Source organism: Mesoplodon mirus (genome assembly GCF_964341445.2).
Source record: "Mesoplodon mirus genome assembly, chromosome: 9".
Lineage (NCBI taxonomy): Eukaryota > Metazoa > Chordata > Mammalia > Artiodactyla > Ziphiidae > Mesoplodon > Mesoplodon mirus.
In genome coordinates this window covers 75,798,125-75,823,514 of record NC_138985.1, presented here as the reverse complement: position 1 = coordinate 75,823,514, position 25,390 = coordinate 75,798,125, and the positions used below count along the sequence as shown (strand labels likewise).

The 25,390-nt window shown below is 35.9% G+C and overlaps 1 protein-coding gene across 3 annotated transcripts in view; it reads right to left on the bottom strand.

Moving 5' to 3' along the window:
- Positions 1-25,390, bottom strand: part of DNAJB9 (DnaJ heat shock protein family (Hsp40) member B9) — a 410,662-nt gene that overhangs the window by 8,777 nt on the left and 376,495 nt on the right. The window lies entirely within an intron of this gene.

Here is a 25,390-nt window from a genome sequence, read left to right as displayed (position 1 = left end):
ATCAGTCATTTTGCAGCTAACATACAAATTTAGCTGAAATTTTTCTGAATATATTTTTATAATCTGCCTGTTTTGAGGAGAATAACAAAAAACATCAGAAAAAAAGGTTACTTTTTAAATTATTATTCTAAAGCACTACTTTTTGTTCTCTTTAGAGCCAAAGTGTAGGAAGCAGCAACATCTATTAGTATCCTTTCTCCATCCAGGATGCTGACTCAAATCTAAGGGATGCTCTATCCTAGGAATCCAGTGCTGACCAAGCCAGCAAGTATCATGGGCAGAGAAGTCTAAGTATTAACAGAGGCTCAAAGCTCCCTCAAGACACTGCATCCTCTGTGTAGCAAGGTTTCATCTAGAAAAGAGACTACCAAGTAATTTTCTGGCCCTCATTGTTATTCCTCCTTCCCCACGCATATTCTTCCCCAGAGGTTGATAGAACCTCACTTAGCTCCTGCTACCTGATGCCATAGAGGCTTACTGGGCTGTGCGATGCAGAATGTGATGTTTATTCATCTTGATCATCCTAATGACACTACACTCTGTGGAAACAAGCCCAGAGTGAAGATGGGACTATATTTGTGCACTAATCACACTACAATTCTGATGGAATAAACGTGTGCCTAGTATTACTTTTCTTTTTTTCCTTTCTTTCTCCTCTAAGGTTTTTTGGGTTATTTGGGGTTATTTTTGGCTTACTTTGTATTTTGTGTAAAATGTTATACAAGCATCTTCCTCTCTCATCCTCTACAAGGTCCTTTTCTTGTTTCCTTTATCTCTAAATCAATAGCATTCAAGTATTTGTTCAGGAGCTGCATGTTTCACAATCTCACCATAAAAAGAAGCTTCTCCCAGACTCAGGAAAATGAGATGAAGCACAGCTTCTTTATTTCATCAACACTCATTTACAATGGCTACTGATGCAGATTTTAGGGGAGACTAAAAAATAATTTGATACGAACTGCCCACCCGTCTTCATGGGGCTATTTGTTAGATTCAGTCTGTATCGTAAAATAACCTCTTTACTAGGTGCTGGTGTTGGCTCTTCTGCTTACAAGTTTCATGACCTTATACTTGTCACAACCTCTAGTGTCATCTGGGAAATGGATATAAATAATACATTCCTAGTTAGCTAATGAAATGATTGGAGGACCAATTTTAAAACGTGTGGTGAAATGTTTTGTAAATGAAAAGACACAATGCAAACAAAGCATGATTATTATGGCTTTATTTATAAGTCTTCAGCTCTAACATAATTATATACAGTTTTCCAGAGACAGACACACTGAGGTTTTGATGAGGAAGCTTATTATGCGGATAAGATACTAGAATGTATCCAGGAATACTAACATCTTACGATGATCCAGCCACTCGTTTTGAGAAGCTCCTGGATGAGAGATGTATGGATAAAGTAAGCAAAGCACGCAAGGCCGCAGTCTTACTATACGGGACTATGGCTCCACACCCCAAAGTGGGCTGGACTTCAGGAGGCAAATTCTTTTTGCCAAGAGTAGAAAATTTGCTTCTGAAATGAACCAGTATGATGGTGGAGAACTGTACTGACCAGAAGGTTCAGTGGACACAATTTGCAGTGACTCATTCTGACCATTGTTTTAGTAATGCTGTCTGGTGGTTCTTAGAACCCGTAACCGTGGTCTTTGAACTTCTGATTTCAATTCAATCCAATCAATTAGAGCAGAAACTGATCAGCAATACAGCACCAAAATTTCATCCTATGCACAGTTACCACAAACACCATCTACCAAGTCGTTCATCTAAACCATCATGCTAAAGTGTGTTTTTGAGACAGGAAGAACCTGTGTTTAAAAGGCAACTGAAGAAAAATTATTCTGGAATAGGAATGGGAAAGAAACTTTTTCTTCAAAGTAGCTTTTGGGGGAAGAGAAGTTTAAAACTTCCTCTTAAATTTTTCCTTTTTATTATTATCTATCTCTACGATTGACCCAGCCTATGTCTTTAAAGAGAAAAAGGCCAAAATGAGGAGAGAGGATTTTTGATGTCCAGATCAGCACCAATTTCCTGAGCTATGTGCTGCCTTCCTGTCTGTCTGAGCAGGAGTTCCAGCGGCCTCATCTTTGGAGGTAGGTCATAAAACCCAGTAAGGAGACACATGATGAAAGATTTAGGCCTCTCTTATTAACACATAACTGTTAGCAAGAAATGGCAAATTAGGAAACATTAACAATAGATGATACTTAACTATAAATGCCTTGACAAGTGTGAGTTTGAACTTTTTATTCTTAATGTGTTCCAGGGTTTAAAATGTGCTTTTAGAGTTACAATAAAACCGGGGGTTTTTTTCTTTGTAGTTTCAATATCAATTCAATTCTCACCTGCAGTCTCATCCTTAGGTCTTTAAAATAAGAGCATTTGGAAAAAAAGTAAATCACAGAGAAGGGCAATCTCGATATGCAATAAGCAACAAAGATAAAAACGGATGGGTAATCCTTAAGTGGAAAAGCATCATTGTAAGAAATGCTCAAAGAGGATTTCTTTCACTCATAAATAGGTCATATTCATGGGGATTTGCACCAACATAAGCACCTTAAAAAGATTGTATATAATCCCTTCTTGGAACTGACATTTAGAATCAAGTCCTCTACTCCCAACTCTTAGGCCTCCAAAGATATAAAAAGTGGCCACATTTTCTACCTGGAAACTCATTTCTGACTTGTGTATCTGTCTGTTGAGACAGTAGGTACTTGTGACTGATATAAGCGGAGTAAAGTAGCTCCATAACCTTGGTCTTTGAACTTCTGCTTTCAATTCAATCCAATCAATTAGAACAGAAACTCATCAGCAATACAGCACCAAAATTTCATTCTATGTAACATTTACAATATATTAAAGTGGTATTATATATCTAATTTTCTTTAAAATGTACCCAGAGATATGAAATTTGTATAGGGCCTAGCCCTATATACTATGCAAATAAGAACATAATCATTGACCCCTTGTAGAACACATAGAATACAGTCATCACAGCATGCAGCACATAGCAGTGGTCTATTGGCATTTGTGACTTTATACTCCACATTGTTAACTTATTGGAAGCACAGATTTTGTTTGATTTGAATTTGTAACATTAAGGCTTATCAGAACTGTTAGCAAGTACTAGGTGCCTAATAGATATATGATGACTGAGTGAAAAAAAACGTTATTGTAAAGATACGGGGAATATCTTTGGATGTGCAAAATGAGATGTTACCCACAAGAGGATTATTTCATTAAAAAAATTTAGTAATGGTAGTTGGTAGTGGGGGAGCACGTACCAGATGGAAATAACTATTATCTTAAAAGACTGTACGGTAAACAGTGAATATGTTCCAGTGAGTGGGCATGTGTGAATGTGTACAGTCCGCTTAGAACAGATCATCCATCCCTGGCTCCAATAAACTCAGAGTATCAAACCATCTAGGTAAAATGAATTGATAAAAAATTATGACATTAGTTAAGTTTATTTTGGTACAGAGAAGAACTTGCTTTCAAAATGTAACAAAGTAAAAAGTCAAGAAAGAGGTTTATTTCTCTGAAGTAAAAATGAAACACTTTGAACACTGATCATTCAGAATATCCATATTAATTAAATGACAGATTAAAGCACTTTAAACTCTTCTCAGAAGTCTGATCTAGCAACCTTGGGAGTTACCTTGTCATTGACAATGCAAACTTTGGGTTGTTTTGGGGGAAAAATAAATAAAGCAAATTAAAAAAGCAAAATAACCTCTAGTGATCCATGTGTTAGTACATAAGAATTTTTGAGGGATGGAAGTCCCAGCAGAGGAAACAAGCAGTTCAACCGCCCACAAGGAAAGAGGTGAGACACCCCCCTTCTGCACTGCCTTAAACCCTACAAAGAACTATTCTCTACACACATTAGAGCACTTATTTGTACATTTCAGCAGCAGTCTCAGCACCTGGGAACAAATGGCAGAACATTTTTTCACTCCTCTGAACAGAACTCAACAATTTTAACAGCAGGAGTTCAAGTATTTTATCAACAGCATGCTACTATCTACTCTGAAGAAAAATAAAGAAAAGACAAAAAGGAAGCCCTCAAAAACAAAACTCCTTAAGGAATGTAGTATGAATGTTTAGTGAACTATGTGTTTAGAATAGAAAATTGTCACAGCATGCAAGAAGATGGCAGTCATTCAGAATGGCAGAGAAATTATCTTTGTACCTTTCTGAGCTTCCAAATACGCCCTATACTTTATTCTACCTGTGTGTAAGGTATAAGAATACACTGGAAAACAACTGCTTCATTTGGGTTGCCTAGTCTGAGCCTTGTTGACTTCACCATTGGTCATCATCCAGAAAAATCATAATGACTCATCTCTCAATGTCACCAAGCCATGACAATCTGTGACCCTAGTAAATTGTCACAGATCAATAGATTGACCCTTTGCTCAATGTAAACCCTAATGTCACTGCTGAATTCAGATAGGATTCTTGCCTAAGTTTCTTCACTCCAGATAAAACTCAGAGTCACATAGCAATCCCAAATTTTACAAAGAGATGGAATGGAATAACAAAATATAAGGAAAAATTGGTGACTTCTGTTCAAGACCCAAGTTAGTGCTTGGTACGTAGAAATCTTAAGTATTGCGACAATTGTAAATATTGGGTTTGGCCAAAAAGTTCGTTTGAGTTTTTCCATAAGATGTCACGGAAAAACCCGAATGACCTTTTTAGCCAACACAATACTTCAGAATTTCCAGTGAACTTATGATGTTGTGTTAAAATCTGCTTTGGCCTCTCAGTCTTAGTTAATACTTTTATTTCATCACATAAATTGATTTATTATTTTATAAATGTTTATGCCTTCAATAAATGCACCAGAATGCAAATATTAGGAGTTCTAGACAAGACTCATCTCCTCACTTTTAGGAACTCATTGTTTACCTGAAAGCCAAGATCTTGGTACTAAATATACTAAGAAGGTACATGACATATCAAGCAATATAAGAATCATCAGTAGAGAGAACAAAGTCAAGATCTAGAGGAACGGTTAAGTAAATAAATGCCATGAATTCATCGTTAGGAAAATGTCATGATCAGGTATAATAAAAAATGAATCTTGAAAGATAATATTTGGATGGATAGCGGTTAAAGAAGAAGGTATTTTCAATGTGGGCCAAATGAAAATGAACCTGGTTTGTATAGGGACATGGAGGTGACAAAGCTGATTACAACTAGTGGTATATAAAGATGTTCTTAGAGTTAACATTTGAAAAGTAAATTGGATTTAGATTGCAAAGTGACTTGAATTTCATCTTGAGTTATAAATTTGAGTATTATTAAGTTGCATCCTACCTTGGTCTGAAATGATTTGAGGTAGTTTACAAAGATGCAGCAAAATCAAGAAAAATAACCTAATTTACACTTCAGGAAAAAAATGAGTCATAATAAAAATTAAGATTTAAATTAGTGAGGTGTACCTAGGAAAGAAGTTAAGTTTTTAAGAAGCATGCTGTAACAAGTTATACATTTGTTAAAAGTGATAGACAAGATTGTTTTCCCACACAAATAGGGAAAATCAGATGAAAGATTTAGTATTATATGGCACAAGTAAACCAAATGCTCAGGAAAATCACAACTGATACTAAGACCAAAGACCTCAAAAAGAAGTCAGTGAATAATATGATAAACACATAACATCCTCAACAACACAGCAGAAAAGTTGACAGAACAATTTTCCAGAAATTCCCCTAACATAGGTCAATGACAGATTCTAAAGCACAGTGGAGTAATGTCTTTGAGGGATGATTCTGCCCAGGTATGTTTTACATTTATTGCCTGACTCAACACAAGAATATGAGGTTAAAGGTCATGAGAGACTTTGAAACAGGACACCTACATATTTAAAGGCAGACATCTGTTATAAGACTTCCTCCAGACCCCCTCTTGGTAGACAAAATACAGGACCTTTGGAATAGTTTCATATATCAGCTTGTGGACATTGCCCTTACAATTTCTTTTAACCCTAGCTCTGTAAAAGATACAATTCATTCTCAAGAAAAGTATGTTTCTCTTCCATGAGTTGCCAGCCAAGTCTTGGAGAAACATGGGTTTTAAGGTAAACGCAGGGTTGCAGAAACCATCCATCAGAACTTGGAAAGTTTTAACCTGGGAAGATAAGCACTGGATTGTCAAGAGCGCTCTTTGCTTTTAAATTTGTGATGCAGATTTGCATTTACTTCATACTCCATGCATAATTTGAAGGTCTGCCTGTTGGAAATGGCTGTCCTTTCTGAAAAAGGTGCTACTGTAATGGCAATAAGGAAAATAGGTCATGAATTAATAATCTTGCTTGGTGGAAGTTTCATGACACCTGCCAACACTACACACAAAGAAAGCTTTTCTCAGTCCTTCGCTGTCATGCCTGGTGGATTAACTCATATATTTTACAAAAGAAGTGCTCCATACTGTAATCATTTCCATCTTCTGACATCTGCTTCATGCATATCTTTGTCAATCTAAGATATGCCACTTGTCAGTTATAAGTGAATCAGGGTGTATAAAAATGCAAAAATACCACTTTACATTAGGGAGGTATAAAGGGCCTTAGTAGAACTTGACAAAAGTCACCAAATATAAATTGTAACCTTTACTCTAAAGCTGACAACTTAAAATTTCTCACCACAGGGCTTGTTGGACAGTCTAAAAATGAATAAGAAATCTAATTTACCTGAATTGTGATATAAATTTTGTTAATATTGTGTGGGTTTTTTTTTTTTTTTTTTGCTGTACGCGGGCCTCTCACTGCTGTGGCCTCTCCCGTTGCGGAGCACAGGCTCCGGACACACAGGCTCCGCGGCCATGGCTCGCGGGCCCAGCCGCTCCGCGGCATGTGGGATCCTCCGGGATCGGGGCACGAACCCGTGTCCCCTGCATCGGCAGGCGGACTCCCAACCACTGCGCCACCAGGGAAGCCCATGTGTGGGTTTTTTTGAACAGTATAAAATTTTATTTTAACTATTAACTATTTTACAGGGATATATGTTACATTTTATTTCTTTCTATTATTTATTTTATATATAAAAGCCTTTATATTGTGACCTAAAAATCATGAAAAGATATAACTCCTTTCAATATGATGAATAATACTCCCTGTTAAATGTGGTTTCCTTTTTTCAAAAACCATAGAAAATTGATATAAAATTATTTAGTAAAATTGATAACAATTCTTTAAAATAATAATAGGCTATGTTAGTTAGGGCAAAGTTATGTAAGGTCCAAAATGGAATATGGTACTATAGTTCAAAGAGTTAAATAATTTCATAAGCAACAATAATATCTTTGTTAAACTTACAGTGTTGCTATAATAGAATGTCTTTGAAATAGCTCTCCTAAAAAAAATCAAATAAAGCTATGATTATGAAAATGGGCTATGAATAGTGTTATTGAGAAATCTATCAAATTAATAAGTGGTTTGTTAGTTTTTAGTTACAATTTTGCGAGACATACATAAGTTTATCCACACTTGCTATATATCCTTATAGTTCTGATAATCATCTAATAGAAACTACAAGTATAAATAAATATATTTGACTCAGAGATTTTTCTTTTGTTCCATTTCCTTTTGCACATAAATACAAATCATAGTGTATACTCTCTCCCACATGCGTACTAAAGAAAACTTTATTTTAAGTCTGTGTTAGTGTGCGTGTATGTATCTGTGTGTAAAATCAAACTGTGATATGCCAGGTAGGTGATTTTTTTAAATGGACAAAGTAATAAATTTTATTCTCCTAGTGCCATCAAAACGTGCACAGAAAAAAACTTACCTTGTCCTTAGCCCACTGTTCCCTAAACACTTGGAAAGAAAAAAGATAAAGGAATCATAAAATCAAAAGGGTTTAGACTAAAAAGAAAGTTTCAAAGTAATTAAGACAGGTTAATGATACTAGTGTCCAAAAGAAAACTGTTTTGACATCTCTTAGTAGATTGTTCGTATAATATTTATCTATTCATTTTCAACAACCTGATATATATACCTGTGTGAAGAATACTCTGTAAGGAACTGCAGGTTCTAGAAAGTATAAACTTTGTGGAAAAAAATTTAGAAACTGTGGGTGTATTATAAAGTTAATATACTTCCACATAGTGGAATATTGTGCAGCTATTAAACTTTTACAATACAAATACTGATTATAATGTATTATAAAATGAAAAGAACTTATGAATACGGTACTATTTTATTTTCTATAAGCAGATGCACACATACATGTATTGTAAAGGTAAAAGGAAATATTAAACAATCTATTATTATCACTGACTGGTTGGAGTAGTTTCTAATCAAATGTACACCTTTCTATATTTCCAAATTTTCTGCAATCAACATGTGCTAATTCTCAATGAAAAATTTAATGTAGAGTGTTAATATACAATAGAAAAAGCAAGAATTATTCCAGATAACATCCAGGAGGAACATGTATGTACCCCTTAACTCATATCCCTGTACTTGATAAACTTAAACAAATCCATGTCAATAATTATGCTAAAAATAAATGAACAGGAATTCTTGTTCTGCATAAGATGGCTAAGCACACGCCACTCTATCTCTCACACTAACTGCAATTATAAAAATGGACAGAATGTGTGAAGCAACTATTCAAAGACCCTGAAAAGTATATGGTAGCAGGTACAACAGGCAAGAAGATGAGCATTTGAGTAACCACCAGATCTGTACTGAGGTGACCATTTTTTCCCCTTTGGACTCTCACCATTTGGCCCTGAATGCTGCACAGTTGTAAAAGTGAGTGGCAGAGAGGAGTAATTAAAGCCTCAGCTTTCTGGGCGAAGACTGATAAAGGAAGTCCCAGGGAACCTATAAGTACCAGGGAGATCAGACGGAGGGCAGGGCTTGGAAAAGAAACCCTATAAAGTTGTTTATGAGTTCCTGGGCTCATCACCAAGATGTGTACATGTAGATCCACTCCTGATCAGTGTATCAAAGCTATTGAGAACAGAACTAACACATAAACTACCAACTAGGTCCCAAACTACTACTGGGTGGTACACACAAGGGACAGATTCAAATAGCGCTACAAAGGCTTTGAAAAATAAACTGAAATTGGAACCACAGCCCACAAAAAGTATGTTGGAACTCTCAGCATAAACCTAACCAGGTTGACTGCTTGCTAGAACAAAAATGTCAGTGTTTTCCTGGGGATTTAAAGTAAATCAGGAAGGTTATAGCATAACATTCAAAATTTGCAAGATACAGGCCAAAATGGTTTTCCATGTGGAAAACTAGGAAAATTTCAACTTGCAGGAGAAAAGACAATCAACAGATTCCAACAACAAAATGACACAGCTGTTGAAAATATCTGAAAAGACTTTAAAGTAGTTATTAGATAAATGCTCCAGCAATCAGGGACACTCCAGAAATGATGAAGAAATATAAATTTTCAGCAAAGAAATAGAAGACATAAAGAAAAAACAGACAGAAGTTTTGTAACTGAAATATACAATACACAAGACAGAAAATTCAGTGGGAACATCAATAACAGAATGAAGATGACAGAGAAGACAGTGTTGAAAATAGATCAATAGAAATGATCCCATCTAAACAACAATCTGCAACTTAAAATAAATAGATTTATTATCTTAGTTTCAGAGTGTTGAGAATCTGGGAGAGGCCAAGCCACATGATGGTCTCAGGTCACTCTTGAAGTTTCAGTTAAAATGGCTGAGGCTGCAGTCATCTGAATGCCTCTCTGAGTCAGCCAGCAAGAGAGCAAGGAAGGGCATGCAAGACAGAAATCATAGTCTTTTAGTAACCTAATCAGGGAAGTAATATTCAACAATATTGCCGAATTCCATCCGCTAGAAATGAGTCACAAGATCCATCCCACACTCAAAGAAAGGAAATTGTATAAGGGTATGAATATCACAAGCTGGAATCTTACAGGTTTACCACAGCTTTGCACAGAATTAGGTTGTATGAAGAATATAATAGAAAACATATTTTCTACTGCCAAGAAGGTATCTCTTTGCATTGTTATCATTGGTATAACAATTGGAATTAGAGAATTTCATTGAATTGGAACCACTTTATTTATTTAATGCCAGTTCATCTATATGATGTTCCCAAATCGGTCACTCCATTTAAAGATAAGTGTATTAAAACAGCAATTAATGGAAAAAGTGTGTTTGTACCATTACTTCCACCTGTAGTTGTATGTAAGATTTTTAAATGGGGATATTCTATATACATTTTATTTTATTTAAGGAGACAAAAATCATCTCACCCCTTTCCTTTAAAAAGAATGATAAATCTGGAAAGAGCATAAGAAAATAACTAGTCCAACCTCTTGATTTTGTAAGTGAGGAAACTCAGGGTTATTCAAACTGTCACAGCTATTTGATAATAATAAGTCTAGTAAGTGACATGCCGAAACTGACTCGCATGGGCTTGCAAGGCTTAACTGTGAGAAGTCTTCCTAACACCACTTTCAGTGACATCAGGCTGGTAGCTTGAAATCAGCCACAATAGGAGTATTTACATCATGGAAGTCTGCAAGCATACAAACCAGTGTTGTTTTTTTTTTCCAGTGTGCTAATTATTAAACATTCACCAGCACAACACTAGGCTTTCTGATCTCTTGTTCCCTATCTGCTATGCACTGGTTGTATGTCTTTATCATGAAGACCATAGCTGCTGAACTAATTCTCTTATATAATATTTTATCCTCCTCAATCTGACCTGGACTTTGTACATAATGTTTCTTCAGAAGTTATATTCACTCATATGCACTGTTAATGAAAAGCAGGTTTATATACTCATAGTAATTATGGGTCCTGGTGATCTTTGAAAAAGATGGATGCCTAGTTTCTCTATCTCAAATGGTTTGTCACAAGAAAGCAATTACCTTTACTTAATGTCTAGACACTGTGAATATATTTTTAACACTGCTACACAGTATTAGCCATACTCATGGCTTTTCATGTGATCTATATGACAATTAAATTTTAAAACCTCATTTCTTCATGTTATGCATATTATAGCAAACTCTCTTAATTTAACAAACTCTATCTCCTGTGGGGTCAAACAATACAAAACAATACAAAACATAAAGGAGCCCCAAAGTTAATTTTAAAGTAATTTTTTAAAGAATTCATATTATTTGCTTTATCCTACCTTAATTTTTATATTCTTATTTCTTGACCTTTATTATTATTTTTAGTTACTACATAATATTACAGGGTCATTTCTAATTAGTAACAGCAACAAAGAAAACAAATCTGCCATTCCTGGAACCAGTCAAAATTGTAAGCTACAAAGTTCCAGCTCTTTGAGTTTATTTAAGTAGGAGTTTCAATAAAATTGTTCATATATGAAGTATGTTTATAGTAGAGATTTGGTAGCATAATTATTCTCTAAAAACTTGCATTACTATAATTAACTACCACATGCTGGTTATCACCAGGATCTCTTCTTATAGCCATAGTGATTTCCTTATTAAATGAAGAAGCAAACCTGCTCTGTGTGTGTGTGCACGCGTGTGTGTGTTTTCAAAAGTTATCCAGAAACTTTCACCAACCCCACAGCTACAGATCTGGTCCAATCAACATCTCTTATTTAGATCGTGGTAATTATCCTTGTCTTAGTCCATTCAGGCTGCTATAACAAAATAAAACAGACAGAGTAGCTTATAAACAACAGAAGTTTATTTCTCACAGTTCTGGAGGCTGGAAGTCCAAGACTGAGGGGTAACATGGCTGCGTTCTGGTGAGGGCGTTCTTCCTGGTTCACAGCTGGTTACTTCTCACTGTGTCCTCACATGGTGGAAAGGCTAGGGATTTCTGGGGTGTTTCAATTATAAGGCACTAATGCTATTCATGAAGACTCCACTCTCATGACTTAAGCACCACCCAAAGGCTGTCCCTATTTTGGTGGTTAGGATTTCAACATTTGAACTTTGGGGACACAGTCAGACCATAGCAGTCTTCTAACTACTTTCCCTGTTTTTATTCTTGCCTTCCTACAAGCCAATTCTCCACACGACAGCCAGAGTCAACATTTAAAAGGTATATGAGATCTGCTGAATCCCACAATGACTTCCCATCTCACTCACAGCAAAAGCCCACAGTCCATATAATGGCTTACAAAGGCTATGTGATTTGACCTGTGTCTTCTCTGACCTCATCTCCTTCTCTCTCCTTCCCTCTATCTGCTCCAGCCACACTACCCACCATGTTTTGTTTTGTATTGTTTTTTCAAATACTGCAGTCATGTTTGCATCTCGGATATTTCCATTAGCTATAATCCCTCTGCCTGGAATGTTTTTCTTTCTAATATTTGCATAGCTCACTTTCTCACTTCTTTAAAGTTTTTGCTTAAACATGTTCTTAGTGAATCATGGCTGATGGCTGATTACCATGTCTAAAAATGTAACCTGCTTTAATCTCTGTCCTTCTGTTCTCACTTTTCCAGAATATTTATAATTTACTAACTTACTATAATTTAGCTATTTTGTTAATGTTTATTGTCTGTCACCCAGATCACAGTATAATATATATATGTATTTATATACTGCCTTAAGTTAATATTTTTGAAGAAAAGAAGAAAGAAAAAAGAACGAAGGTAACCACAAAAGTAAAATACAAGAAAAAGTAGTGAATATAGACAGTGTAAACATATTGGTGAATCTATTTAATTATAGACTCTAAAAGCAAATTAATAATGAGGATTAATAGGAGAGGATAGAGCTAACAGACCTGGTAACATAACAATAGCATGAAAATAATAGAAAGAGATTAGTGTTTCCATATTTTTAGTCCCTTGCATTATTATGCAATAGCATAGAGATGTTAATTAGCTTTAGGTATTTTTAAGACTAGAATGTGGTTTAAAATATAAGGCTATCCATTTTCTAAAATGGATTTTAGGCAAAAATTAACATAAGCAAAAAAAGAAATTGACAAATCTGTAAATACAGTTAGGGATTTTACAGATATATTCCTCAGAAGCTGAACACCAAACAGACAAAACAGTAATGAGGTTGTTGAAAATATAAAAGGTGAAATTATTAAGCTGTACCTTATAAACATGTAGACCACCTTCATGGAAAAAAAAGAGAAAATAAATCCTCTTAGTCACAAAGTATGCCTATGTACGAAAGAATATCTTATATAAACTATTTTCTCTCACCACAATGTTATAGTCAAAATAGGACACAGACACAGACACACACACACACACACACACACATAAAATACTGAAAATACACTTGTGAATAATCCACTGCCCAAAGGCTAAATTAGAATGAAACTTATGAATTGGATCTACATAAAAATGAAAGTAATAGAGATTAAAATGTGTACATGTCTCTAAAGCAGTACAAAGAAAAAAAATGTTTAACTTTGATACACATATAATAAAGACTAAAAATTAATGAACTAAGTGGCCAAATCAAGAAGCTAGAGACAGAACAAGAGAGAAAACCCTGAGAATGAAGAGATTATAATAGTAAGAGTAGAAACTATTTTTTTAATGGGAAGGCTTGAGAAGATCAAAAAAATAAAAAAGCTTTAAAAATAATAAAAAATAAAAGAGGCAAGATTGATCAACAGTATTAACAATTTTTTTAGGTTTTGGAAAGTTGAAGGAGACATACATATAAATAGAGCAGAGATTTAAAAGCATCAAAAGAAAATATATGGAAAAATTGTGCAAATAAAATTGAAAATTATATTGAAAGAACAATTTTCAAAATTATTAGCAAATTGACTTGAGCAAATAGAAGGCCAGAATTAAACTATAACCATTAAAAAATTGAGGAAGCAGCAAAATTCTATTAATTACAAAAGGATGAGGCCCTGGTAGATTTAAAGAATTTTACCAACCTTATATGATTCATATGATTTTTATTATATTCACTATGTCATACATCATCACCACTACCTAATTCTAGAACATTTTCATCACCCCAAAAGAAATCGTGTACCTATTTGTACTCAGTCCCAATTTCTCTCTCTCCTCATCCCTTGACAATCACTACTTAACACTTGTTTTTAAATTATAATTATTAACATAAGTGAGAGTGTTCACATAGATAGACTTGAACAAATTCAATTTGGAAGGCAAAAGAAGTGTTTCCTTCACTGCTCTCCACTTCAGGTTAACTTTAAGTAGTAATCAACATGAAAAGTTTTCCATTAAAAAGAATGGTTTATTTATCAAGTGAATTTCTCTCCTGGTAATAGTATAATTAAAAATTTTAATAGGCACATTTCGAAGTTCAATCCTTGAAGAGTCAGTTAAATATAAATTCATAATGCCACCTTGTACTGTGCTGCATTTTTGAGATTGTAGAAATGTGAATGCACTAGTATATCATAAGTTATTGAATTCAGTCAACATAATATAGGTGTACTGAGTAATTATGACAGTATGCAAATCTCTGGAAATTGGCTAATGTATAAGCAGCATTCATACTACTTCAGCATAACCTAGTTTACTGCTTCTGTTAGGCAAGGAAGAAATTTGAACTTTCTGAGGAGTATCCCAGTCTCTATCTGAACTCCAACTTTACTGGGTCTGCAGACAAGCATCACCTCCCCCAAGAAACCTCATCTGATTATCCCACACACTGACCTTTCCTTTTTGTAACTCCTCTTCAGCACTTATTTATTTTAGACACCTAATGGAACACTGTGCTACAGCTGGATTGTGCTAACAAAAGCAATGAGAGTGATGGGATATTTTTTAACCTAACAGATCTTTTACATCCAAATATTTTAGCACTAGAGCTCTGCAGAAACAATGCCCTCATTTCAGTGATGCTGCCATGACTCCAGTCACTCTGTTAACTCCTGTTACACACCATCCAGGGCATTTTCATATGATGCACTGACATTTTCTCTGGTGAAAATTCATGTCCTCCCACAAAATAGCTTTCCTTCCTGATCTTGTTTTTAATCTCATCTATCTCCTCTGACAATAGTGCTTACTTCAGAGTCTAACCTATTATTTACTCTATAATTTGGGGAAAAAAATTTTTTTCCTCCAAGAAGTTGAGAGTATAAACTTTTTTACAAATTGAGCTTTAATTCCTCAATGAAAATGCCTCAAAATACACTACACATTGAAGGATTCCTAAGGCATGGGTCTCTCCTTCTAGGAGTTCCTGAACTAATTGGAAAAGCAAGCTATATAAGACCCATTTGAAATGACATGCTTTATGTTTTAGTAAATATACATACATTTATATGTACCTATTAATACAACTGACAGTTGCCTGGCATTGGTACTGGAAAATCAGAAATAAAAGATACAGTCAATGACTTATTATCTGGTATGGAATGTAGAAAGGTGCTTTATTGAAGTAAAATTTCAGAAACTAGAGACACAGGCTAAAAACTGAAGTCAGGAGAAATAAAAGATTAAGGAAAATATTAGTTGGTTTGTCTCCCGTATTGTTTAAGGAAACTGGGAAGAAACTGTTATACCTAATAGGAGTAAGAGGAAATGAACAAAGTCTCAAAGTTCCCAATTTCTGATGATTAGAAAAAATATAACCTCTATTAAAAAAAAAACCTACAGCATGATACTACCTACACATATATGCTAAATGACTCTTCAAGTAATTGAATGACTCTTTATATCCCTTCTCAAAATTTTAAATCCCATGAGGTCAAAAAGTATATTTTGTTGACTCACAAGTAGTATATGCTCAACAAAATTTGATGAATAAATTTTGTGAATGAGTGATTAGATTCATTGATACTAATTCTTAACTCAATACTTGGTCAAGGCAAGTAATACTGCAGCCTAAATGTGAAAGACAGAGAGCAGTTAGGCCAATAGAAAAGCAAGTCATTGAAGATGGATCTTCTAAAAGTTGACACTAATGTAGAGATTTTAATTACTGCCTCAGAAAAAATGACAGATGCTCCCCTTGCCCAAGAGTCAGGGAGAGGCAAAGCAATCTACAGATGCAATGCAATCCCTATCAAACTACCAATGGCATTTTTTAAAGAACTAGAACAAAAAAATTCATAATTTGTATGGAAACACAAAAGACCCCGAGTAGCCAAAGCAATCTTGAGAAAGAAAAACAGAGCTGGAGGAATCAGGCTCCCTGACTTCAGACTATAGTACAAAGCTACAGTAATCAAGACAGTATGGTACTGGAATAAAAACAGAAATATAGATCAATGGAACAGGATAGAAAGCCCAGAGATAAACCCACGCACATACGGTCACCTTATATTTGATAAAGGAGGCAAGAATATACAATGGAGAAAAGACAACCTCTTCAATAAGTGGTGCTGGGAAAACTGGACAGCTACATGTAAAAGAATGAATGGATAAAGAAGATGTGGCACATATATACAGTGGAATATTACTCAGCCATAAAAAGGAATGAAACTGAGTTATTTGTAGTGAGGTGGATGGATCTAGAGACTGTCATACAGAGTGAAGTAAGTCAGAAAGAGAAAAACAAATACCACATGCTAACACATATATATGGAATCTAAAAAAAACAAAAAAGTGGTCATGAAGAACCTAGAGGCAAGATGGGAATAAAGACACAGACCTACTAGAGCATGGACTTGAGGATATGGGGAGGGGGAAGGGTAAGCTGGGACAAAGTGAGAGAGTGGCATGGACATATAAACACTACCAAACATAAAATAGATAGCTAGTGGGCCTCCCTGGTGGCGCAGTGGTTGAGAGTCCGCCTGCCGATGCAGGGGATACGGGTTCGTGCCCCGGTCTGGGAGGATCCCATATGCCGCGGAGCGGCTGGGCCCGTGAGCCACGGACGCTGGGCCTGCGCATCCGGAGCCTGTGCTCCGCAACGGGAGAGGCCACAACAGTGAGAGGCCCGCATACCGCAAAAGGAAAAAAAAAAAAAAAAAAAAATAGATAGCTAGTGCAAAGCAGCCGCACAGCACAGGGAGATCAGCTCAGTGCTTTGTGACCACCTAGAGGGGTGGGATAGGGAGGGTGGGAGGGAGGGAGGGAGATGCAAGAGGGAAGAGATATGGGGACATACGTATATGTATAACTGATTCACTTTGTTATAAAGCAGAAACTGACATACCATTGTAAAGCAATTATACTCTAATAAAGATGTTTTTAAAAAGTCAATTAACACTTATTTTGTATGTTGTTTGTGCTATATACATATTCTTACAACAAAGTAAGCTAGAGCAAAGAAAATGTTATTAAGAAAAATCACAAGGAAGAGAAAATACATTTTGAGTACGGTACTGTATTTATTGAAACTGAGAGTTTGCATTGTCTGTTTACAGGATGAATTATCTGTCAGGACTTACATCAATATTTTCTTATATGATACAAAACACTGTAGATGTTATACATGTTACTAACACTAGACATCAAAAATACAAGATAATGAGGAAAGAAAGATTAAAAAAAAAGAGTCAGGGATAGGAACTGAACAACTAGTGGGGACTTTTATTTCTTCAGAGACTCAAGAGATCTGGGCTTGGAAACTACTCTATGTGAATGGCATGGGACCATAGAGAATACTAGTGACAACTAGTAGAGAAGCAGTGTTTCTCTGTGTTTGAGTTCATGGGATATTAATTTACTGTGCTTAATACAGAGCAAAGTGAAGATGGGAAATTTATGAATCTGGAGATATAGCCTAAAGCAATGCTTAAAATTTCTTTAAAAACAATTTCTTGGGCTTCCCTGGTGGTGCAGTGGTTGAGAGTCCGCCTGCCGATGCAGGGGACACGGGTTCGTGCCCCAGTCCGGGAGGATCCCACATGCCACGGAGCGGCTGGGCCCGTGAGCCATGGCCGCTGAGCCTGTAAGTCCGGAGCCTGTGCTCCGCAATGGGAGAGGCCACAACAGTGAGAGGCCCACGTACCGCAAAAAAAAAAAAAAATTTCTTTTTTATATATATATTTTTAAATTTATTTATTTATTTTGGGCTGTGTTGGGTCTTCGTTTCTGTGCGAGAGCTTTCTCTGGTTGTGGCAAGTTGGGGCCACTCTTCATCGCAATGCGCGGGCCTCTCACTATTGCGGCCTCTCTTGTTGCAGAGCACAGGCTCCAGACGCGCAGGCTCAGTAGTTGTGGCTCATGGGCCTAGTTGCTCCGCGGCATGTGGGATCTTCCCAGACCAGGGCTCGAACCTGTGTCCCCTGCATTGGCAGGCAGATTCTCAACCACTGCGCCACCAGGGAAGCCCTCTTTTTTAAAACTCATGCAAATTTAGCAGTGTAGTTCATTTTATATTTCTGTTTGTTTTACTGACCATGAAGGCAAAGACCATTTGTTTCCAGCTAGATCTTGAATGGTTATCAGAAAGCCTAGCATCTTGCTAAGCAACCACTAAATATCTGTGGAATGAATGCAAAATCATTTTAATTATTTTCCAATTGGCTAAGCAATAGACCCCAAAATATTTTTCATATCTTATTGATTATGAACAATTCAATTGCACTGAATCTGTCAACTTTGGCAAATTAGCTTGAATTGAAACAGAGTTGACATCTTTTATACAATTTCCCATTAGTCTCAGGGCCACATGTTATGAGTTCATTCTTACCTATTAAGAGAATGCAATTGGTACCTTTTTTTCTCTTTTTAATGGACTTTGTTAATTATCATGACAGAAGACTTCCAGAAAGCCACTGAAGAAGTGGGAAAGTGCAAAGTTTTGGGAGTGTTGTCAATGGAAATATCATTAACTGCATCTTCTTATTGAAATGTCAAGATAATGATCGTCAGGTGCTGGGCTGAAAATGTCTCCAATCAACCAATCAGATTCTATTAATATCTCAAGGAAAAATTTGCAGAAAGGTCTTTTTCAGTAAAGAAAGATTGTTGTTGGTGTTCTTTGCTGGTTGATGTTCTCATATTCATTCCATGCAAATGGACTAAGAATCTAAAATGACTCATTTTCTCAACAATTAACTTCTCATCCAAATCTCAAGCATCATTTTCATGGCAGTCATTTTGTTGTAGGCAGTTAAATTATTAGATTTTTGCCTTGCAGTTATTGATTGTAAGTATTTAGCCTTGAAAAAAATTGTTATATAAGCAAACATTGTGATACACTCTTTTCAATAAATTTAACAATGAATTAATTCATGTAGACAGATTCTTACCATTTATTATAGTGCCTTTCCCTCAGTGAAGGAAAATAGATAAGACATGAACTTAAAAACTGATAAACAGCTCCATTCAGTATATTTATCTGTAGAAGGATTGAGAAAGTTACTTTCTATTTTATAAAAAAGTCATTTTAATGTAATTCACCATTTGCCCCCAAAATAAGCAAACTGCTACAAAAAGATTGCCTTATGATTTCCTTAGTAATTTGTCATGGATAATGAAGTGGCTGCAGGTACATGTGCAGGGTACAATGTTTTGTCTGTCATGATTTGACTCCACCTGTGCACATATCTCTCTAGATATATGTTTTTCCTAGATGGTATGATGCTTTATAAAAATCACACATTTGTTGATAAAATGTGTTCACAAGTTTTTTGATCATTTAGCATGGAAATTAACATGTCCTCACAGACATATTTAAAAAGTAAGCTATTTAACTGACTTGAGGAAACTAATTTTTTCAACAAACAAGTTGTATGCATTTTCATATACTTCATTCTTTCCATGAGCTTTCTTCCTGGGCTTCATATACTTTGTTCTTCCTTGTATTTTCTTCTGGTACATTAACCTAAAGACTGGTGACTTTAGTATATTTTGTTTTGGGTGCATTATTTACATTGCTCTGGTCCTAACAGCACTAGGTCTTTCCGGAATACAAAACTACCATACTTTTCCAGTCACTGCCTACACATTAAGTCTCTAACGCTCCAGACTTTTGAGACAAAATGGAAGTTCACCAAAATGGAAAAGTGATATTCTTATAATTTGCTTGTGAAGGTACAATGTGACCAAAAAACTTAAGAGGATAAAAATGTGATATTTTCCAAATCACTGAGAAAAACTCACAGCACAGAAAGATGATTTTCCTGCAGCTGTACATATCTTTACTCACCAGTATGTCCACATTCTCCAATTTGAAGAGCACTATAGAAAAGAAATGCTCCAGGACATGGAGGAGGTAGCCCTGAGGCAGTCAAGTTGTATTTAACTAAAAGGCACATCTTCTATCTCCTAACTTGAGGACAGTGAATTTCTGTGTATATCGTACATTTCTATCCACAGTTGACTACCTGGATATAGTTATGCCATAAAAACACTTTAAAACTATGGCAAAATAGGATTTGCTTTCTTCAGGGTAGCTTGCCTTAGCATTCCCCACTGCTGTAGGTGAGAGTTTACAGGAAAGAGGAACAGAATATATTCGCAAGTCTTAACTTCTGGAAGAAAAAAATTTAGACTTCATGTGACAACAGGGAAACACTATTGTTTAATAAAAGTACTCCAGCTCTCTCTGCAACCCCTAATTTTACATATCCGTATCTCCATTCACTCCTGGAGGAGTGAAAAAACTCCTCCACCCTGCCATTCACTTTTGCTCCTTAAATGGCATAAATCTATTATCTTGAAACTTGATCGCTAAGGGGTGAAAGAATTATCAATGAAACAACCATTTGAGAAACCAAATACAGGATCTGTGCTCACCTATGTGAAACACGGTATCTGAAGAGATTTAAATCCAGTTTGTGTTCTCCAACTTTGTCAATTAATATCTATTAAGGGTAGTCTTACATGAAAATCTGGTTCAGAAATTCAAAGAAAACCAGAGTAAGATTGTGTTACAGGTTTGGAACCATAAAGCATACTCTGAACTAGAGATTTGCATTCATAAAATTTGTTGAGAAGTGCTTTTAGGATCACCATGTGTGGAAGGGGAGGAAAGAAAGCAATATTGGGCAGATGGGAAAGATGGGATGAAATTCAGTCTCAACAATGGTCAAAACTAAATGCCACAAACAGCTCTGAAGGTGGAATGGTCCTTCAGATTTGTTCCACACTGTTGTGAGAAAGTCAAGTCTTTATACTCTGAATCAACCAGTCACAGGATGTAGACTACCTCGAGAAAGAGACGTGACTTTGGGAGAAGCAGCTCCTCCAACCAAGGTCAACTTCCAGAGAAGGACGAAAACTGAGGGTTTCCAGCAATTAGGGTAATGAGCTCTTCAGTACTGAACAGGAATCTGGACAGCATATCACAGCATCCATTCCTGATTATTATTTTTCTCTCCAAGTCATGAAGCATACATTGATCCTTTTGAACAAACACATCACAAAGTAGTTCCTCAATGCAGAAAGAAATGAACAGCTGCTCAAGTAGGAAGAGTAGATATTTCAAATTCAAGTTTGGAATTTTTTTTAATATTACATATTGGAATATATAGCCTTGCTTGATTTTTATCTCCATTTTATGTTTAAAAGCTTAATTATTAAAATAATTGATACAAGTTATTAAAACTCTTCCATGTTAGAGGCTTTCATATAATCTTGCAAAAAATCTAAGGGTTAGGTACTACACATTGAACAGATAAAGAAAGTAGGCTGGGGGAAGTTAAGTATATTGTTCTTGGTCACACAACTAGTAGATGGCTGACTTGTGTCTAACTCCCAATCTGTATCCTTTCTACTACTCTGCACTGTTACTTGGGTTAGGTAGAAATATATTTTAAGTATAATTTTATAATTTATCAAGCCTAGAATTGGAGCCTTTGTCTATCTCATTTATCACAGCGGACACTGCTCTTCATCTTAGTAACTCAGAAACCAATCTAGGTTCTTTGATCAGTTTCCTCAAATGGGTATAAAAAATATTTTCCTGACCTATGAAAATAGCTTGTAATGAACAAATGAGATGAGGAGTACTCAAGTGACTTGAAAACTATAAAGTGCTAAGAAATACATATAATAATTATTATGATGATTACTTCTTTTGCATTGATTCATGCTCATTGTATTTGCCAAATAGACTCAATATGGTATAGCTTTGAAAAGGCATATACCCTCACAGGCATGCTTATTTTATAATATTTAGCTACGACCTTCACCTTCAAGCTTAAAAGAATCAGATAATATTAATATTCAGTAAAAAGAAAAGGCCATATTTTTATTTTAATAAAACAAAATCAGTTTTTAAAATAATAATGTTATTAATTGTAATTATATAAAGGTACAACTTGTTCTGTGAAAATTTTAGCATTGATGTTTAAGAACAGTTTAGTTCTTGAATTCTACCTTTACATTCTGGACTTCCATATTCATATGACTAATAGCCAAATGGAGAGGAGAGTACTGGAAGCAACACTGGCTGAGCAAGGTTGCTATAACCCTACAAATACAAGGTTGCTTGGCAAAAGCTGATTTGGAGAATGTGACTTAAGCCCAGACTCAATTGAGTCTTCTTGTTCTTATGGGCCAGCAGAGCAGTAGATCCAGAATCTGTTTACCCAATAAACTGCATAGAAATGGGGCTGAATTCAGAAATATAATGGCAACTGGATTCATCAGAAACTAGAAGGATGCGGTCAGGAGACCATGATTCACATGAGCATTGGCCTTTAAGACAGAACCATCTCCACTAGTGAAACACAACCTAATAATAATTAGCGCCTCTACTAAAATGAAGAACTATTATGTAGTGAAGAGAGAGGTCAACAGCAAGAGAGTCGATGTTTTTCTATTCTCTGAGGCCAGATGGAAAGACTCACTAGAAAGATTTCACCGCACACACACATATACACACACTTCCTAGCACAGATTCTCTGATGAGTACTTTAGTAAATGGAGACAATTTCTTACAACAAAGAAAAAGTGCTCAAAGGTGACATAAAACAAATGGATTGTGTGGCAGAAGAAGAAAATTTCCTCTACCCTTTTAGGTTCTTCTGGCTGATCTAAGAATTAAATTGACATGAGACAGATTAACAGGAGAAAATCATCCAAAAGTTTTGTAACATGTATACATGGAGAGACTCAGGAAGACTGAGTAGCTCACCAAAATGGCTGAATCCCTCACCTTAAATAACACCCTCAGCTATAGACAAAAGAGGATATTGAGGGTAGTGGTTTGGGACCTCAAAGGGGAAGAAGGCAATTGACATGGAGATGGAAAAACAAGTGTTTAGTAAACAAATATTTGCCGGGCCATGCAGAGACAATAGGACACAGAGGAGAATTTTACAAATAGGCTTGTTAGGTTCCTCCCTGTCTGCACACCTAGTCCATACTATAGTTATTTATGGTGATAGCTCACTTCCTGAAATAAGTCCTCTGTCTACATTCATTAAACAGGGAGAAAGTCAAAGTTTTTTCCTGAAACTTTTGGACTTTGATTGTTTTCAGCTTGAAATAATCCACGTGCCAAAGAGACATTTTGGGGTGGTAAATTTTGCTCCCTGACAATTGCAAAATTCAGTGTGATAAAGATGCCAAATATTCCCAAACTGATCTATAGATTCAATGGAGTAAGGATTTTCCTCAACTCTGAAAATTGTACCAAAAAAAAACCCGTCAGGACTTCGCTGGTGGCAGAGTGGTTGAGAGTCTGCCTGCCAAAGCAGGGGACACGGGTTCGAGCCCTGGTCTGGGAAGATCCCACATGCCGCGGAGCAACTAGGCCCATGAGCCACAACTACTGAGCCTGCGCGTCTGGAGCCTGTGCTCCGCAACAAGAGAGGCCGCGATAGTGAGAGGCCCACGCACCGCGATGAAGAGTGGCCCCTGCTTGCCGCAATTAGAGAAAGCCCTCGCACAGAAACGAAGACCCAACACAGCTAAATATATAAATAAATAAATTTATTTTAAAAAAAAAACCGTCAAAATAGCAAAAATACACTTTAAAAAAAAAAATAAGGGATACTTGCTCTATTAGCCACACTATTAAGACAGTGTGGCTACTGGCACAGCAATAGGAAAATAAATCAATGCAACAGAATAGAGAGTCCAGAAATAAACCCACGCATATGTAAATATTTGTTAAATGTAGCATTGCAGATTAGCAAGGAAAGAACAGATTTTTTTTTCAGGAAATGCTACCAGGTTATTTTTGTATACATATGGAAAAAATTAATTCAATTTCTACCTTACTCCATCCACAAAAAATTAATTTTAGATAAATTATAGAACTAAATGCAAATGACAAAACTATAAAGCTTTTAGAAGATAATACAAGTGAATATTTTCAATACTTTGTGGCAGGGAAGGAACTCTTAAGACCAAAGAAAGCTAAATTTACCACTTTAAAAGGAATTTCTGTTCATCAAAATACACCATCTAGAGAAACAAGAGAAATTGCAAAACAGGAGAATATATTTGCATGATATTTAACTGATGTAAAGAAGAAAAAATTGTCACCCCAAAATATCTCTTCGGCATGTAGATTATTTCAAGCTGAAAACAATTGAGGCCCAAAAAACTCTGAAGAAACCCTGACCTTCTCCCTAACTACCTAAAGAATGTCGACAGAGGACCTGTTCCAGGAAGGAAGCTGTAACCATAAGTAACTATAGAATGAACTAGGTGTGCAGACAGGGAGGAACCTAGCAAGTCTATGTGTAAAATTCTCCTCTGTGTCCTATTGTCTCTGCATGGCCCAGCAAATATTTGTTTACTAAACATTTGTTTTTTGGGTTTTTTTTTTAAACATCTTTATTAGAGTATAATTGCTTTACAATGGTGTGGCAGTTTCTGCTTTATAACAAAGTGAATCAGTTATACATATACATATGTCCCCATATCTCTTCCCTCTTGCATCTCCCTCCCTCCCACCTTCCCTATCCCACCCCTCTAGGTGTTTTTCCATCTCCATGTCAATTGCCTTCTTCCCCTTTGAGGTCCCAAACCACTACCCTCAACATCCTCTTTTGTCTATAGCTGAGGATGTTATTTAAGGTGAGGGATTCAGCCATTTTGGTGAGTTATTCAGTTTTCCTGAGTCTGTCCCATGTATACATGTTACAAAACTTTTGTTTAATTTTCTCCTGTTAATCTGTCCCATGTCAATTTAATGCTTAGCCCAGCAAGAAGAACCTAAAAGGGTAGAGGAAAAATTCTTCCTCCCCAACACTGACAATGGACTGGTATCCAAGATATATATAATGTGTAGAATCAAAAGAGATGCTGTCTAGAGACCCAGTAGAAAATGGGAAAAATATCTTAATAGATACTTCAAAAGAGGAAATTTATAAAAAGATGTTTTATCTCACAAGTTATTAGAAAAAATGAAAATCAACCAATTTCACACTCATCTGATTGAATAAATTCAGAAGTCTAACAATTCCAACTCATATGAGCTGCAACTATGAGTGCCATTTGGTAGAATCCCTGTGGAAAATCATATGACATTATCCAGTAAAACTGAAAATGTGTATAGCCTATGATCCTGTAGTTCTCATCCTAGGTATAATCACAGAGAAACTCACGCACTTG